Source organism: Arachis ipaensis, chromosome B7 (assembly GCF_059453495.1).
Source record: "Arachis ipaensis isolate K30076 ecotype BB chromosome B7, ASM5945349v1, whole genome shotgun sequence".
NCBI lineage: Eukaryota > Viridiplantae > Streptophyta > Magnoliopsida > Fabales > Fabaceae > Arachis > Arachis ipaensis.
The window spans coordinates 56552501-56557500 of record NC_142442.1 but is presented as its reverse complement, the minus strand read 5'-3'; positions in this window follow the sequence as shown (position 1 = coordinate 56557500).

Below are 5000 nucleotides of genomic sequence, written 5' to 3'. Positions count from 1 at the left end.
AGTGCTCTAGAGGTCGAATTTTGACGCCGTTTTTTGCAACAACCTCTAGAAAAATAAGATCTTTCCATCCTCCAAATTTGGTGAATTTACACCGTGCCGATTTTTTTTGACGATTTTTTTACCGCCCGAAATGCCGGAAATTCAAAAAAAATGAAAAACGGAGAAAACCTGCGATTTTTGACCTGGATTTTTTTGTGCAGCCTTCACATAATATTACCAAGGTTCCCTCAAAATTTCACGAAAAATGCACGAGCCAATTCTGAGATATGAAAATTTGGCTCCTCCGTTGCAACGCTCCGAGCCATCGTTGCAACGGCGGGTGCCTCCGTGGGGGGCGGGGGAGCCCGGCGGCACACCACAACCACAACGTGCTTGCTAGTGTGCCTAGGGGATGGCAAGGCAACGTGCATCTGGCTGGCATTGCGCCCAGCAAGCCTTTGGGCAACTCGAGTTTCAGCATCACGACTCCCCTCCCCCCTATAATAGGCTGCCGAGCCATTACCAAAGTGCCACGGGTAGACGTCCTTTTCCGTGAGGAGACATACTAAAGGAAAGTGCTCTAGAGGTCGAATTTTGACGCCGTTTTTTGCAACAACCTCTAGAAAAATAAGAACTTTCCATCCTCCAAATTTGGTGAATTTACACCGTGCCGATTTTTTTTGACGATTTTTTTACCGCCCGGAATGCCGGAAATTCAAAAAAAATGAAAAACGGAGCAAACCTGCGATTTTTGACCTGGATTTTTTTGTGCAGCCTTCACATAATATTACCAAGGTTCCCTCAAAATTTCACGAAAAATGCACGAGCCAATTCTGAGATATGAAAATTTGGCTCCTCCGTTGCAACGCTCCGAGCCATCGTTGCAACGGCGGGTGCCTCCGTGGGGGGCGGGGGAGCCCGGCGGCACACCACAACCACAACGTGCTTGCTAGTGTGCCTAGGGGATGGCAAGGCAACGTGCATCTTGCTGGCATTGCGCCCAGCAAGCCTTTGGGCAACTCGAGTTTCAGCATCACGACACCCCTCCCCCCTATAATAGGCTGCCGAGCCATTACCAAAGTGCCACGGGTAGACGTCCTTTTCCGTGAGGAGACATACTAAAGGAAAGTGCTCTAGAGGTCGAATTTTGACGCCGTTTTTTGCAACAACCTCTAGAAAAATAAGATCTTTCCATCCTCCAAATTTGGTGAATTTACACCGTGCCGATTTTTTTTGACGATTTTTTTACCGCCCGGAATGCCGGAAATTCAAAAAAAATGAAAAACGGAGCAAACCTGCGATTTTTGACCTGGATTTTTTTGTGCAGCCTTCACATAATATTACCAAGGTTCCCTCAAAATTTCACGAAAAATGCACGAGCCAATTCTGAGATATGAAAATTTGGCTCCTCCGTTGCAACGCTCCGAGCCATCGTTGCAACGGCGGGTGCCTCCGTGGGGGGCGGGGGAGCCCGGCGGCACACCACAACCACAACGTGCTTGCTAGTGTGCCTAGGGGATGGCAAGGCAACGTGCATCTTGCTGGCATTGCGCCCAGCAAGCCTTTGGGCAACTCGAGTTTCAGCATCACGACACCCCTCCCCCCTATAATAGGCTGCCGAGCCATTACCAAAGTGCCACGGGTAGACGTCCTTTTCCGTGAGGAGACATACTAAAGGAAAGTGCTCTAGAGGTCGAATTTTGACGCCGTTTTTTGCAACAACCTCTAGAAAAATAAGATCTTTCCATCCTCCAAATTTGGTGAATTTACACCGTGCCGATTTTTTTTGACGATTTTTTTACCGCCCGGAATGCCGGAAATTCAAAAAAAATGAAAAACGGAGCAAACCTGCGATTTTTGACCTGGATTTTTTTGTGCAGCCTTCACATAATATTACCAAGGTTCCCTCAAAATTTCACGAAAAATGCACGAGCCAATTCTGAGATATGAAAATTTGGCTCCTCCGTTGCAACGCTCCGAGCCATCGTTGCAACGGCGGGTGCCTCCGTGGGGGGCGGGGGAGCCCGGCGGCACACCACAACCACAACGTGCTTGCTAGTGTGCCTAGGGGATGGCAAGGCAACGTGCATCTTGCTGGCATTGCGCCCAGCAAGCCTTTGGGCAACTCGAGTTTCAGCATCACGACACCCCTCCCCCCTATAATAGGCTGCCGAGCCATTACCAAAGTGCCACGGGTAGACGTCCTTTTCCGTGAGGAGACATACTAAAGGAAAGTGCTCTAGAGGTCGAATTTTGACGCCGTTTTTTGCAACAACCTCTAGAAAAATAAGATCTTTCCATCCTCCAAATTTGGTGAATTTACACCGTGCCGATTTTTTTTGACGATTTTTTTACCGCCCGGAATGCCGGAAATTCAAAAAAAATGAAAAACGGAGCAAACCTGCGATTTTTGACCTGGATTTTTTTGTGCAGCCTTCACATAATATTACCAAGGTTCCCTCAAAATTTCACGAAAAATGCACGAGCCAATTCTGAGATATGAAAATTTGGCTCCTCCGTTGCAACGCTCCGAGCCATCGTTGCAACGGCGGGTGCCTCCGTGGGGGGCGGGGGAGCCCGGCGGCACACCACAACCACAACGTGCTTGCTAGTGTGCCTAGGGGATGGCAAGGCAACGTGCATCTTGCTGGCATTGCGCCCAGCAAGCCTTTGGGCAACTCGAGTTTCAGCATCACGACACCCCTCCCCCCTATAATAGGCTGCCGAGCCATTACCAAAGTGCCACGGGTAGACGTCCTTTTCCGTGAGGAGACATACTAAAGGAAAGTGCTCTAGAGGTCGAATTTTGACGCCGTTTTTTGCAACAACCTCTAGAAAAATAAGATCTTTCCATCCTCCAAATTTGGTGAATTTACACCGTGCCGATTTTTTTTGACGATTTTTTTACCGCCCGGAATGCCGGAAATTCAAAAAAAATGAAAAACGGAGCAAACCTGCGATTTTTGACCTGGATTTTTTTGTGCAGCCTTCACATAATATTACCAAGGTTCCCTCAAAATTTCACGAAAAATGCACGAGCCAATTCTGAGATATGAAAATTTGGCTCCTCCGTTGCAACGCTCCGAGCCATCGTTGCAACGGCGGGTGCCTCCGTGGGGGGCGGGGGAGCCCGGCGGCACACCACAACCACAACGTGCTTGCTAGTGTGCCTAGGGGATGGCAAGGCAACGTGCATCTTGCTGGCATTGCGCCCAGCAAGCCTTTGGGCAACTCGAGTTTCAGCATCACGACACCCCTCCCCCCTATAATAGGCTGCCGAGCCATTACCAAAGTGCCACGGGTAGACGTCCTTTTCCGTGAGGAGACATACTAAAGGAAAGTGCTCTAGAGGTCGAATTTTGACGCCGTTTTTTGCAACAACCTCTAGAAAAATAAGAACTTTCCATCCTCCAAATTTGGTGAATTTACACCGTGCCGATTTTTTTTGACGATTTTTTTACCGCCCGGAATGCCGGAAATTCAAAAAAAATGAAAAACGGAGCAAACCTGCGATTTTTGACCTGGATTTTTTTGTGCAGCCTTCACATAATATTACCAAGGTTCCCTCAAAATTTCACGAAAAATGCACGAGCCAATTCTGAGATATGAAAATTTGGCTCCTCCGTTGCAACGCTCCGAGCCATCGTTGCAACGGCGGGTGCCTCCGTGGGGGGCGGGGGAGCCCGGCGGCACACCACAACCACAACGTGCTTGCTAGTGTGCCTAGGGGATGGCAAGGCAACGTGCATCTTGCTGGCATTGCGCCCAGCAAGCCTTTGGGCAACTCGAGTTTCAGCATCACGACACCCCTCCCCCCTATAATAGGCTGCCGAGCCATTACCAAAGTGCCACGGGTAGACGTCCTTTTCCGTGAGGAGACATACTAAAGGAAAGTGCTCTAGAGGTCGAATTTTGACGCCGTTTTTTGCAACAACCTCTAGAAAAATAAGAACTTTCCATCCTCCAAATTTGGTGAATTTACACCGTGCCGATTTTTTTTGACGATTTTTTTACCGCCCGGAATGCCGGAAATTCAAAAAAAATGAAAAACGGAGCAAACCTGCGATTTTTGACCTGGATTTTTTTGTGCAGCCTTCACATAATATTACCAAGGTTCCCTCAAAATTTCACGAAAAATGCACGAGCCAATTCTGAGATATGAAAATTTGGCTCCTCCGTTGCAACGCTCCGAGCCATCGTTGCAACGGCGGGTGCCTCCGTGGGGGGCGGGGGAGCCCGGCGGCACACCACAACCACAACGTGCTTGCTAGTGTGCCTAGGGGATGGCAAGGCAACGTGCATCTTGCTGGCATTGCGCCCAGCAAGCCTTTGGGCAACTCGAGTTTCAGCATCACGACACCCCTCCCCCCTATAATAGGCTGCCGAGCCATTACCAAAGTGCCACGGGTAGACGTCCTTTTCCGTGAGGAGACATACTCAAGGAAAGTGCTCTAGAGGTCGAATTTTGACGCCGTTTTTTGCAACAACCTCTAGAAAAATAAGATCTTTCCATCCTCCAAATTTGGTGAATTTACACCGTGCCGATTTTTTTTGACGATTTTTTTACCGCCCGGAATGCCGGAAATTCAAAAAAAATGAAAAACGGAGCAAACCTGCGATTTTTGACCTGGATTTTTTTGTGCAGCCTTCACATAATATTACCAAGGTTCCCTCAAAATTTCACGAAAAATGCACGAGCCAATTCTGAGATATGAAAATTTGGCTCCTCCGTTGCAACGCTCCGAGCCATCGTTGCAACGGCGGGTGCCTCCGTGGGGGGCGGGGGAGCCCGGCGGCACACCACAACCACAACGTGCTTGCTAGTGTGCCTAGGGGATGGCAAGGCAACGTGCATCTTGCTGGCATTGCGCCCAGCAAGCCTTTGGGCAACTCGAGTTTCAGCATCACGACACCCCTCCCCCCTATAATAGGCTGCCGAGCCATTACCAAAGTGCCACGGGTAGACGTCCTTTTCCGTGAGGAGACATACTCAAGGAAAGTGCTCTAGAGGTCGAATTTTG